At 37.7% G+C, this 14,846-nt stretch overlaps 1 long non-coding RNA gene across 1 annotated transcript; it reads left to right on the forward strand.

The window, feature by feature from the left end:
• Window positions 1–9,519: 9,519 nt before the first annotated feature.
• Window positions 9,520–12,813, forward strand: LOC146679713 (uncharacterized). The gene is made up of 7 exons (XR_014918501.1): window positions 9,520–9,805; window positions 10,520–10,559; window positions 10,705–10,751; window positions 11,064–11,108; window positions 11,949–11,978; window positions 12,432–12,500; window positions 12,708–12,813. It is a non-coding gene; the product is annotated as an uncharacterized LOC146679713 (long non-coding RNA).
• Window positions 12,814–14,846: the final 2,033 nt, after the last annotated feature.

A 14,846-nucleotide genomic window follows, 5' to 3' on the forward strand; every position in this document is an offset into this window, starting at 1 on the left:
CAGCAGTTCATCTAAACAAAAGGCACTTAGACTAAAACAGACATCCTACCACAAAACAATAAGAAGGTAGCACCTCTCCCATGATCCCAGGACGTGGGTGTGAATGCCAGAACACTCTGGAGTCACACAAAGTCTTTAAAGACTACTATCATTACACAATTGGTTCTACACCTCTGAGCATATATGGTTAGATATTCCCCAATAACAATGACAATGATAAAATATAAATCCAACAATGGTTTTCAGGGTTTTTATCGTTAACTTCATTTCCCTGGGTCTTTTCCCGTGTTGTAGTCGTGTGTCTTATTTTGAAAGAAATGTTTATGCGTTACCATAGCGACCAGAGAGCATTAAGGGAGCAGACAGGTGCATCCAACAACATTTTATTTTCCCTTATTTGATTTATGGACCTAACTGTATGAACTGGACTTTGGCTTTAATTCTGCTCCTCTTCATCATTGCTGTGTTGCATTTCCATCATTCTGCTGCTGGATTCACTGCAGGCTTTAACAAACACTCCTTTGGGTCCAGGCCCAGCCACGTGTTTGTAAGCTGCTGTGCTCCTCACAAATAAAGCCTGAAGCAGCTCAGACTGTTAGAAGCAGCACTGAGCCCTGTTACAGTTATAGTGTTAGAGCAACGGCTGCAGCCTACAGCATTTAAACTAGCTGACAGTAAACACATCAGTCCAGATGTTACCACATTACTTTGTGATGCTGAGAGTTAAAGGAGACTGGCTGATTAAAATCCCATTCCTTACATCACCGTCCTCTGCTCTGACTGCTTTCATTTAATCACAATCAGAATACTTTTTTGATCCCCAGGGGAAATTATTTAGGTTACAGTGCTGCAGCACAAACAGGAACAAAGACACAGCACACTAAGTAAGAAATAGCACAACATACACAATATATACATGCATACATATGAGTCACTTATAAGTAACATGTGAGTGCTGGGGTCTATGACAGCAGGCAGGTCTGTATTTATGTCCAGGACGGTGTGGAAACCCAGCTTCCTCCAGCCGAGTGATGTGTGGATTCACCTTTCTCACTCACTATGTGTTAACAGACCTCTCTGCATCGAATCATATCTGTTATTAACCTCTGTCTCTCTTCCACAGCATGTCTTTGTCCTGTCTTCCTTCTCTCACCCCAACCAATCACAGCAGATGGCCCCGCCCCTCCCTGAGCCTGGTTCTGCCGGAGGTTTCTTCCTGTTAAAAGGGAGTTTTTCCTTCCCACTGTCGCCAAAGTGCTGCTCATAGGGGGTCATATGATTGTTGGGTTTTTCTCTGTATCTATGATTGTGCGATCTACTGTACAATATAAAGCGCCTTGAGGCGACTGTTGTTGTGATTTATATAAATAAAATTGAATTGAATTAAGAAGCTCAGAAACAAAAGTGTCTGGACTTTTTTAAGTTTCTTGAAGACATTTCATCTGAGAAGCTTCTTCAGTTTTACACTGTGTGCACAATTATTATGCCAGAACTATTTTTGAGGATTAATGTCATTATGGACCAAGGACAGTACTCTGGGTCTCCTGCAGAACAACTCGAGCTGTGATACCTGAATGAAGAGCCTCTGCTGCTTTAAAGAAGGAGGCTCGAGGCAGAGGTGAGGTGCAGACCAACCAGCTTTTATTCAGCAACTTTAACAGAAGGATCAGAAAAATAAAACTATACAGCACAGTGATGCTGACTGAAGCCACAGCATTAAACTAAACAAGCATCGGATCATCTTTAACAACATCTAATAAATAATGACAACTATTTAATCCTGTATTTCCTACAATAAAGCCTGTTCAGATATTTGTTGCTGATGGAAATGTAAAAGGCTCCCAGGAACCAAAGGACAAAAACAGAGGCAACAGTCACAGCTGCAAAGGATCCCCTAACACATAAACTGGTTCGAAGATATTTTCTAGCTCTGCAGAGGAGCTTGATTGCACGGACAGTAAAAAGTGGATTCAATAACAGCAGCGAGCGCTGAGTGATATAACGGTGCTGCGAGCAGCAGTGCAAAGGCTCACGCAGAGACAGCAGCTACACTGTGTGTGGATGTGATCCACAGTCACAGCTGTGGGTTTCAGTCAGTGTGTCTCTAACTTCATGGTCACATTTCAAAGCTTATTGGAGCCAGAAGATGTCCAAGTAAAAGATTTATTGCTGTACTCGTCTACCAGGATAACAGGAGGTTCATAAAGCTGTGTAATACTTCAGCTTTCCATCATGGAGTAGTAGTTGTGTCCCTTTGTGTTTATTAGTGTGTTCACACGTCTACTTTAACTTCACTCTGTAATGAAAGGATTCAAATCACTGATAAATACATACATGCTGACTCTGAGTCTCAGTGAAGGAGGAAAGGATGGATGAAGGCAGCCTAGTGTGGGTCATGTGTGTCCAGCAGTCATCCAGGGCCTGGATCCATCTGTAACAGGAAGACAAAGTCCAGCCTGTAATCATCCTATCAGGCACAGCGTTTCCATCCAGCATCCTGACGACGCTAACAACCCGTCAAACGTCTGCTCTGGTCCACAGAAGTCACACTTCCTGTGTCATGTTTACCTTTTTAAGTGTGCTATTCAAGCCTGTGTGACCAACTCTGACTCTCCAGATTCCATCCTGGTCTCTGCTGCAGCTTCTTCTACACGACTGTTTTCTGTATAATAATATCTGCCTTTCCCGTCTCTGTCCCAGTGTGCCTGCCACTCGGCCTTCATCTTTACCTTCATTATACTCTTCACCTCACTTTCACTGTATTTTATAGTCAAACCTGCACGACTTCTTCTTGCTGCACCTTTTTAAACTTATCGTCCTGTTCATTGCATCAACACCGATATTCACAGGGAGCCATAAGAAATCCACTTCTATCCCTCTGTGTTTGATTCTATACAGTAAATGAAGTATATCAAAAACAATATGTTGCCTAGAGTCTGAAGACATATCACCTGTGCTCACTAGCACGCTGCTAGAGTCCCAGCAAACCACATACCTGCATATTAGTGCGTCCTCCACCCAGTTCAAGCCAGTAACATCACTACCAGCTCCCAGTATAAACTGCCACATCATCTGTAATTCTTTTACTCATCACCAAACTTATTTGTGGGAGAACAAATGCAGCAGCCGTTCTTTTATCTGACAGTGTTGACGCATCAGTAAATATCCTCACATGACCTGAGGACTTTCCCACTATATGAACCTGCTTTTAGTCGCCCCTCCTCCCTCGCCACAAGCTTCCTTTACAACATAACTTATAAAAAACAACTTTATTGACAATCAGCAATAACAATTACAGACAGTCTAGAAGAAGAATCACATGATCAAGGAGCAGAAGTTTATGGTTTTAATAGCTTTTTCATTTTGGGAAAGTTTTAAAAACATTGTTTGGTTTTCTTTCTAAAGCGTTGAAAGGACGGCTTTGCATCAGAACAGTAAGATCAGCAAATGAATCCATTAAAGTTCTTTTGCCTTGTTTGCAAAAGAAGCCAAACAACATTTGTGTTACAAAGAGAGACTTCAGAACAGATCAAAGATCACAAACATCAGGCACTGATGGAAACAGCCAAACACAGAAACAGAGGCACCAGCAGGTGAAGGAGGCCTGTTGTAGAAATGACTCTGAGTGCTCAGGTAGAAACGCATGAAGAACCAGTGCGTCTAATATTTGGAAACCAGTCTGTGTTTGAGCGTCCTGGATGAAACACAGATCATGTTGCAGAGCGAGGACGTCGTCTTTCCTCCCGAGTGTGTAACTACAGGACGTGTGCAGCAGGTTTAATCGTCCTCCTGACAGTTACTGATGAACGAGTCCTTCAGGGAGGCTCCAGGATCACTGTGGCTTTTACCAGCTGCTGCTAAACTGAGAGGTGTTGCTGCTTCATGTGTGAAGATGTTTGCATGGCTTTAACAGTGCAGACGTTCCTCATGTGCACCCATTTCATATGTTTTATTGTGATGTTTAGTAACATCTGCTTTCCTCCTTCAGGCAGACGATAAAGTGAGCTCAGCCTTAAACATGTGGAGAGAACGTTTGACCGACAGTCCTGGGACGACTGCAGAACAATGGTTTGTTTTTAATGATAAAGTTTCATAATGGAAATAAATGCTGAGCCTGTTTCATGATGTTGGCCCTGCAGCATCAGGCAGGATTAATACTGTAACAAACGTGTGTCACAGTTATAATGACTTTAAATGAAGACTTGGGTTGGATGGAGATGTCAGCTGGATTTGTGCTGACTGTCACTTTAAATGTTTTCAGTTCAGCTTCTAAATCTACTTTTGTATAATGTTTGCTGAGTTTTGCACTTCATGACGCTTTTAAGAAGAGCCAATAAATCCTGACTTTACACAAAAATAAAGGTTTAATGTGTTTAGTGTGACAGTGGAGGAGAGCGCACATAATAAGAGTCATTAACAGAATGGTGACAATTATAATCTGTCTCATTTTAGGAGCAGCTCACAGGCACAACAGACTACAGAGCAACCAAAGCACCAGTTAAACGTCCATGTGACCGGCTTACAGCCAATGAACAATCAGTCCCCACTGTCCCCACCAACATCACTGTACTGGAAAGACTGTGCTGCCATGGTCAGAGATGAACTGGTACTAAAATGTAAGGCAGCTGATGTGTGTGGCCTTAGCAGCACAAATGCATCACGGCTGCAACGCTGCAGTGTGTTTAAACATTTGAACATTTCTGTGGCTTCAAACCAGCAGCTGCTCTGTACTCAGTCGTGTTTGTGTGTCTGTCAAAGTGATTGTTGTCTTTAAAAAGCCTTTTGTGTTGAGTTTTGTGAGCAGTGCCGAGCTTCTCTGTAGTCTAAGCTGAGTCGATATATTTGATTCCATGTTTGGTGTGATTTTCAAAGTCAGCAGCAGCAAACCCATACGGTAAAAAAATACATTTTTCCTGGCCAAAATATATTTCAAATATATGGTAAATATATTTTGTATTTGTGATGCTCCAAAAAAATATATTTTTGAAATTGAAAATATATTTCTTTCAAACCAAAATACATTTCAAAACATATTTTAGGGTGAAGAAAATACATTTCCAACCTTACAGTAGAATGTATATCAAAGTATCCTTTATTTAAAATATATTTAGTGCAATAATGATGATAATGATAACAATACTAAAAGTAACATGTTTTATGCACATCTGCAAAAAACAGTTGGATTCAAACAAAACAGAGTCAAAGGTCTATCACGAATTAGGTTGTTTATTCATTTGCTTACAGTATTTCACATTACACAATATCTCACTATAATGTAGCGTTCATTGACTTTGAAATTATCTGTCAGTGATACAGTAAACAAGATACAACAACTGCTATGTACACTTTAGTTTTTGACAATATATACAATTTAGTACTTAAAGGAACACACTCCACTGTTTTGGAAATAGGCTCATTCTCCACCTCCCTCAGAGTTAAAAATGCAGCGTCTTCTTTCTAGATCCGTACGTTAATAGGGCTCTGGAGCGTGATCTTACGGGATGGGGCGTAGCCAGGATTTTTGGTCAAGGCGCCATATTAGCAGGCCAAACAAATGCTTGCTGTGTGGTCGGTTGTAATGTTAGATTGCACTACCGACAAAGGAATAAGCTTGAAAACAGGCTCTCTTTTCATTGTTTCCTCACCTGGAAACATCATGAGGGAGCTTATGTGTTGGATGTTACCAAAAGAAGGCGTCTAGCCTGGATAGCAGCTGCGAGACGAGCTGATATTCAGTTCTCTACCAGCCACAGATATCTGTTGGTGTGCTCCAGTATTTTCATTCAGGTAAGTTCTAAATAAGTTCATATTATTCTTTATAGCCTGTTAATTTTATTTTCAATGCGCTCTGAGATCATAGCACAAACTTAGAACAAACATGCAGAACTACCTTCTATTTATAGAGTTGCTAATTATTTGGCATTATTGCAACAAACCAGCCTATGAAATGAATGAAACAAATCCTGACTGGGTTCCAACACTACACATGGGGCACTACGAAATCCCTGCTTCAAACTACATGCTACATACCACCATGCCAATCAGATTACTTCTTCCATGTGTGGGTAAAAAGGTGACCTTCCTGGATAAGATGGCAAAGGTTTGCTGCGTTTTGGTGAACATGTGCCCCAGTGTGGTAGTAAAACCAGGGAAAAATGCTCTTGTTAAATACTTTTAAGTCTTGTGCTGTTTATGTAGTGATAAGTTTTCTTTTTTTTTTTTTTTCTCTTCTTTTTTTTTTCTCCTTCTCTTTTTACAGTTGCAGAAACATATAGGTGATTGCTGTAACGTATGTTTTAATTTTGAAATTAAAGCAGCCTTTTTTCCGTTAAAAGGTTCTTTGTGAGGATCAATCCAGACATGGGAACAAAATGCCCTGCAAAACTTGGTACAAGCCGCAAGACAGGTCGTGTCGTAAAGAGGAAGGTTACAAGAATCAGCCCTCGGATCACCACCTTCCTCCAGCTGCTCTCTGAGTTTGAATGGAGGACTTCCAACTAGGTAAGAACAGAGATGATAATATCTTTTACATAGCTGATAATTATATACATACTGTACACACATCCATACAACAGTATGAATGATCTCAGACAGATGTGAACAAGTGAATAACCTGAGCAAACATGAATATTGATGATGTGTCTTTGACAGGTGGTGATAAAGACTTCGCTGAACCCGACCATCCTGGTAACGGAAATCTAAATCCCACATTCTATTTCCTGGGACCCACTGATAATTATTACATTTTGTAAATGAGTTTTGTTTTACAATTGTAATAGTTTATTTAATGTTCATGCTGGTGGGTTTGTCCTGTTTTTAGTGGAATGAAAAACTGTTTTCCTTAAAAAAATCAGACAGAAAGGTGAAGGACTGTGTAGTTTTCATGTACGCTTCTATTTATTTTGGTTATTGGCATTGTTTTTATTCAGTTGAAAAATGTTTTTCTTGTTAAAAAAAAAAATCAACAATAAATGTTGGTTTAATTCACTATTCTGAGAATACTTTATTTTTTTATTTTTTTTGTCCCGTTTGGATCTATAGCCATCAGAATTGTTGTCTTGAGGCCAAGAAAGATGGCAAGCGGATTTATTTTACCAAGTGGGTCATCATGGCCTTGCCATATTGGTCCATTTGATTGACCTTTATTATAATTATGAATTTATTTTATTTTCAGTTGCAAACGGGACAGACATAACTGTGGGACAGGACAGGGGGAAAGAATGAAAGAAAGAGAGGGAGAGAAAGAAAGAAAACCAAAGGGGAGAAGAGACGGTGAGAAGGGGGGAAGAGAGAAAAAAAAACAAACAACAAAAAAAAAACTCCTGGGTCACCTGTATGGAGAAAAAAAAACAAACAGAGGAGACAGCAAACAACAAAGAGCAACATAATAATAGAAAAAAAAGCACCATCACAATAAACTAGCTAGCAGTAGATATCAATAGTTACTAAATAATAAACGATATTGTGCAGCACGCAGGATAGACAGCGCACAGTGTGCTTTGAGGCAGCAGCCAAGAAAGCTGTAGTCCGCGTCTGTGAATACCCATGTGTACACCTGTGTGCATACCTGTGTGGATCAGCATGCTTGCATTCCAAAGGTTTCTCCATGTGATAAGTGATAAGTTTTCAAAAGAGACAGTAAATTACAGAATGCTAGTAGTGGGTGATATTATACAAATGCTGTCATGATTTTATGTGAACATTTTGTCATTTGTAAACTATACATAACATTTTTTCTACATTGTAACTGATGTGATGTTCGACAAAGTGCTTTTAATTCAAAATAGGCAAACATTTCTTTGTTTCTTTATTCAACTTTTGAACAGTGGTATTTAGTAAGTACATATTCAGTAAATGCAAAGTATTTACATGGCCCCCTAAATTAAAACACTATGGGTTATTCAGAACAGAACTATGCTTGGAAAAATATTGTCCCATCAGTTGATCCAACTCCTCCACAGTAGCAGGTGGAACTTTTCTTTTTTGAGGATGGCTTCTTTTACCTGTCACAACGAATGGTCTGTTTATGTTTTGATCAAGAACCTTTTTTTTGGGCAGCTGAAGAGGAGAAGTCTATCTTATGGCCAACCTCTGGCTGTATCTTGGTCATATTACCCAGCAAAACCCAGTATGCAGGTTCATCTGTAACAGTCCTTGTGCCACAGATCCTCACTGTTGCTTCTACATTAAACAGAAGAGCAGTGACATGGCTGCAAGTCTCCACGACTCTAGCCATACAGCTGCAGTGGGCGGCTTCAACCTTCCCTGTGATGCTCACAATGACCTGTGGCTGCAATGCTGCAATTCAGTTTTTAAGAGTGCAGGACCTGAAACACACACAGACAAAGTTCATTTAAAGACAAGAACTATGAGCCAAGGCCGACACAAATGTGTTTTATTTACTTTCAAATCCATTTATCATAAATGTAACAAATAAAGTGTTTTTATGTATCCATCTATAGAACGCTGCATGTTATATTCTAAATCTGCATGTTTCTTTTTAGAAACCTATCAGCAAAAAATGAATCTAAAGTATGTAATGCAAGGATGTAATCACTTTCAAGAGGGAGAAAACATAAAGTTCGACTTTAAGTGACAACTATGGACACCTAATATGACAAGCAGATTCTGCAGGTCATTAATCAATGTATAAAACTAAAACAGAATGTATTTTTAGTGACACAGGACACAAACAAGGAAGCAAGATGTGTAATTAGGATTATTTATAATAAATATGAATTAATTAGGGCAATTTCTTTAACCATAAAGAATAACTAAATCCTTCAGGACAATGTCACATCAATGCACTGAACTCACTATGTTATCCCTCTAACAGAGCCTCTACATGTTCTCACTGTAATTTCCCCCTCACGAATGAATTTTTGCTAGCACTAATTTGAATGTTGGGGGGAATCAAACGCATTTTACTCGCAGTACTCAAGCTGACTTACCTTTGCTTGAATGACGGCGTAATCACAACGTGGAGGCTTAAAAATAGCCAAATCTTGTACCCAGTCCTTGGTGAATTGGATGTGCGCCTCCAGAGATTTATAATTGCGAAATTGGTGCGCCGTGTATGCTCTGACTCCACAGACAAGGTATGAGAGTAGATCATGCTAAGTCAATAGCGGTTTGGTCTTCAGGGTTTCTACTCCACGGCTATATTTCATACGGGTCCACATTTCAACAATCAAGTACCGTCTCTTTGCATCTGGACAGAATCTGTCTCTATACCGTCATTTTCTTTTGAGCTACGTTTCAGAATGGTTTGTAGCAAACTTGTTTTGATTCGTGACCTGCCAAGATGGTGCTGCGCTCCCACAATGCATTGCGACATTACGTCAACTCCAAAGCCCTTTGCGTGCAGGAGTGTATGCGCATGCGCATTGCCACGGTGGTTTAAAAAATAAAGATATAATGAAAAGTAATTAATAAAAATTAAATATTTAAACATTCCCACAAATGTGCAATGAACGTGCAAAAACTCTCTTTAGTAGTTGTTGCTGTTTCTTTCTTTCTTCTTTTTTTTTTTTTTGAAAAATAACGACGTCTCTGAGGCGCGAAATCTGACAGCGAGAGGAACGGCCGGATACAGGAGACGGGAAGAAACAAGCCGATTATGTTCGCGTTAATTAAGTGGTTGGAAGATGTAAAATTCTCAATTCTGCCAACTGAACATATACGAGATTTTAATGAGGATGAATAATTAGCCGGCATGGAGGAAACGGACCTTTATTTCATGGAGTGGCGACAAGAAGCCAAGGCGGGTGGCCAGTCTAAGAAGCCTCCATCATCAAGCTAGCAGGTGCCTTTTCCCATATAATATTACTTTATTCTCGCTTATTTGGAACGGAAGCGTAGAGCTGCCACCCAGGCAAAAGAGAAATATAAGTATATCACGTTATAACGTGAAAAGTTTATCGTTCTAACAATATACTATCATGTTTGAACAACATGTTTGAACAACATTGTACGAAAAATGCACATAATTATCACGTCCGTACAATATTGTGCGAACGTGACAATTATGTATATTATAATAATGTGATATTATATTATACCAGTGGTTCTTAACCTGGGTTCGATCGAACCCTAGGGGTTCGGTGAGTTGGTCTCAGGGGTTCGGCAGAGCCTCCGCTGTGACGTGCACGGCTCATTTTGTGCACCAGTAAAAAACATATCTACGTCTAATTTGAAAAAAAAACACACTTTATTTTTCACTAAAGAGGGGTTCAATGAATGCGCATATGAAACTGGTGGGGTTCGGTACCTCCAACAAGGTTAAGAACCACTGTATTATACAAACATGAAAAGCATAATGTTAGAACAATAAACATTTCACGTCATAACGTGAAGCTCTATTTTTCTTTTGCCTGGGTGGCAGCTCCACGCTTCCATAATTTGGTAATCAAAATATGTAACTTAATTAATTATATTGTGACGTACTTTTGCCTTTTCTTATTATTCTGCCTTCTCAATAACTATCAAAGCCTATTCACATTTAATTTGGCTTTCACAGAAATCCTACCTCTCCTTCTGGCTACAGAGTACTTACCAAGGTTAGAAAGAAAGAACAGTTATGCTTTATTAATGTTCGCTAATTACAATGTTCCACATTTCCTTGCTTTTTAAGTCATTTTTAGGCTTTTTAGAGTTTTTGTTTTTTATTTTTTTAGCAGTAATGTTTCTGCCTATTTATTTCAGCCCATGAAATCGAATGCAGATCTTCCTAATGTGAGATTTACATAAATGTAAGTAATTTTGTTTGTCATTGTCATTAATGTTGTTGCTGTTGTTGTTTTTGTGCAGTTTGCAATCATATAAACCTAGCAAACATCAGTCAGCACAGTGACTAACCTAAACAGATTCTTGCTTTATTCACATATATTATATGTAATTATATATACCTGCACATTGTACCTAGGGTTGCAGCCACTTGGCCCCACCCCATTGTTGTGACAGCCCTGATTGTACTTATACACTGCATCTGAACAGGGAACAGTCTGCCACATTAATGTATTTTTAAGTGACTTGTTTGTAATACATGAATTTGTTTTTTACAGATGTCAAAGTCTCAACCTCATGCTGCCCTCCCCCATCCTCCTAAAGTAAGTATTTGTTGTTGTAGTTTTTTATGCGGTGTCTGTGTCACATGCTAATCATAATTATTGAAATAACTGTTTTCTAACAGATTTTCCAAAACACTAGTTATGTTTGTTGTCATTCAGACCAATACTACTGCTTAGACATTGTTTAGTGGTCATGCATGTTTGACAAGCTCGTTATGATACCAAAACAGTAGGCCTATCACAATAATCGATATATCGACTTAACACACAGTACATGTACATGACCTCAATAATTGTTGATGATGTAATTTATGTGCCATTATATTTACAAAAATAAAATATAATGATAACAAAACAATAACATTAAATAACATTGTTTTCTATTTGTTAGAAAACTTACTATTTATTCAAGTTTTTAAGGTATCTAATATTTTGATTCCTAATTTCAATGATCTAAATACTTTAAGAATTAGATGTTGGTTTGTCAATTGAAAGTGTGTAGATCTTGCATTATTATGGTGTTATATTATGATTATACATTCAAAGACATAAAATGGTCTTAAAATGACAATGACATAACTTGTCGCAATTGTTTATGGGGCAATATACCGACCAACAAAAAGTCGTTATCGTAACAGGCCTTCAAAACAGACGGTTTTATGATTGATAAATTCAAAAAATAAATACATTTAATTTCTCTGAGATTCTCTAATATTCAGTTACAGTTCACAACACAGCTACCCGTACATGCAGTATTATACTGTAAATATAAATCTCTGCATTTAGCATCCCACTAGAAGCGTCACAGTTACTGCCTCTTTTTTTTTTTTTTTACAAATACCTGTACTATTACTAACACATTTACTGTTTTACTTTTAGCCTGTGGATACAAATGCAGATTTCCTTAATGTAAGTTGTGCATTTTAATTACATCATGTTATTTTTATTATTATTTATTTATTTATTTTATTTTACATTCAAATATTTCAAGCTTCTTGGTTAAAGAAGCTTGATTGCTAGTAGGTAAAGAATAGTTCACCTATAATTCATATTCCCAATTAATTTCTCACCTCTGATTGAATGCCTTTGTTTGTTTTCCTATAACAAAACATTTTTGCTGGATATATATGGTGAATTTATATGCATAGATACAGTCGTAGTGCTTGACACATGCAAACAGCAGTAGATGTACTAAAAAGGAAATAATTACAATCATGATGTTGATTGCTGATGTCAGTATATATATTTTAGAGGAATGTTTTGTTTTTCACCCAAAATAACTATATTGCTTCAGAAGAGATTTATTACCCTACCGGACTCTTATATATTGTTCTGTTTTTTGTTTGTTTTTGTTATTTTCAGGTTCAATGGTGCGTGTTCTTCTAATGGCCGCCTTCCCACTGGAGGTTTTGATCCACAGCAATTTAAAAGGTAATCAGCTTTGAAAGTCAGTTCAAATGGTTAGCTAATAGTACTTTAAAAAGCCTACAACTCTGTCACCAGTTTCTTTACCAAAAATTACCCATAAAAGTATCGCTCAATAGCATATAATTGTAGTTCAAATGTTTAGTTGTACAAATATCAAATTTTTGGAAATCTAAAACTAGTCAAACACTCAAATGTTCATGCTTTTTATAGGAGGACAGAGCAAAACGGACATCGGCGCAGAGTGAAGAACTGCCCTTGATAAGGACACTATGACAGCCATATATAGTAAGTGAAGACTTTCTGTGTATCTAAAATTGCATACACCACAAGTAACTTACTTTGCAACCATTAAAATAGGTTGTAAAGTAAGTTACCAATACAAATAGGTGATGATGCATTGTAGTGGTTGGTCTCAGACAAAGAAGGTCAACAGATTTATGAATGCTGGAAGGTAAGGAGAGACGACCAAAAGGGGTGTTAGCATTACTGTAATGTGAACTGGATAGACTTCCCATCTAGGAAAAAAAAGAGGTAAAATTATGCGTAAAATATATCTGTATTAATATCTGTATCTGTATAAACAGAAATATCTGTTTGCTAAATGAAGCCAGCTACCATAAATCACATTTTTATTTTAACTCTGATAAAAGTAATAGAACTGTGACTTTTGTTTGTTACAGTGGGGGTAAGGAAGGGGTTTCCCAGCGTGTCCAGAAGGGCTTTGAGGATTGCAGTGAAAGCTGGGGGAACTGAGACTGTGTGTATATATATATATATATATATATATATATATATATATATATATATATATATATATATATATATATATATATACACATATATATGTATATGTGTGTGTGTTTCTTTTAGAATGTTTAAGTATGTAATGAGAATAAACTTATAAAATGAATATTCCTTGCTTGATTGATATGCTATATGTATGTTTTAAACATCAAATAAAGATTTCTTTCAGATGTTACATGTGAATGTGTTTTCTTAGAAATATATGAAGGGTTAAATTTATATTTTTTTGAATGATTTTAAATACATTTAAATTGTATTTTGAAATATATTTTATTAATATATTTCAAAATATACAAAAAATGGCCAAAAAATATATGTGCTAAAATACATTTTAAATATATAAATATATTTCAAAATGTATTTTGAAATATATTTCAAAATATACAAAAAATGACCAAAAAATATATGTGCTAAAATACATTTTAAATATATAAATATATTTTAAAATGTATTTTAAAATATATTTTTTTACCGTATGGGCAAAGCTACACCAGAGGGTTGTGCTGTGTAACAAGTTGGTGCAGGTGGTGTTATCTACATTTGAACATTAGGCAACAGTCTCATGAAGACACTTTCTATTGTTCACTAAAGACCAACAATAACAGAGACAAAGGGAGAGCAGCAGAACTAGTGCTAACAATTAGCACTGCTAGCCTGCCCACCAACACCAGCTAATGTTCTAAAAACGATGATCAATGATTTTGCTGTAACGGCTCCAGCTGTCTGTGTCAGGGACACGTTGGAGATGAAGTGAGTGATCCAGTGACAAAGGTTTGGAAAGCTGCAGTCAGCTGAGACTAAAGGAGTCACCTGACCGAGAGACCAAATGTTTCACTGAGAACGTCCAGATGAACAGAATCAACCTTTGGGATAATCTGTTCCACACATCCATGTTTCACTTACTGCATTATATTTCCTCATTGCTGTGCACACAGGCCTGTGGCTTATAACCAACTCCAAGTTCAGACTCAGAGGCTGCTGAAGCTGTTTTCTGGAACAGAGACGTGTTGGATATAAAACCAACTCTTCTTTATGTGTCAGCACTGAGGAAAGGAGCAGCTTCATTTCTAAGTGTATGAAGGACTGTAGCAGTGTGTGTGTGAGCTTTATTTCACAGACAGAACCATGTCAAAAACACAACTTCAGGTAAAAACAATACAAAATCAAAGAGTCTGATCAGAAGGATTAAACAGAGGAGTGTGGGACTGTTTTTAACAGACAGCAGGTTAAGCCAGGCTGGAGGAGTAAACTGAGCCTCGGTGTGAGCAGCAGTGTGTTTGACAGGAAGCTGAGATAAACAGTCTGGAGCCCATTTAGTGCTTCATATGAAAGTGTGAGGATTTGAAAGCAAATCTAAAATCAAGCAGGAGTCAGTGTGAGAATGATTTGTGCTTTTCCTCAGTCAGATGCTGGGAGTTTCAGTTCATCCATGTTCAGCGTGCTGTGCTTTGTGTAACAGGAGAATATGACAGTATAAATCAAGTCTTCATGTCACTGAAAGCCTCCACAGTCTGCTATGGAGGTGCATCAGTTTGGATTTACAAG

Source organism: Copadichromis virginalis, unplaced genomic scaffold (assembly GCF_057382275.1).
Source record: "Copadichromis virginalis isolate Kocher_CV1m ecotype Utaka unplaced genomic scaffold, C_Virginalis_male_GT1.1 unmapped_scaffold_1, whole genome shotgun sequence".
Lineage (NCBI taxonomy): Eukaryota > Metazoa > Chordata > Actinopteri > Cichliformes > Cichlidae > Copadichromis > Copadichromis virginalis.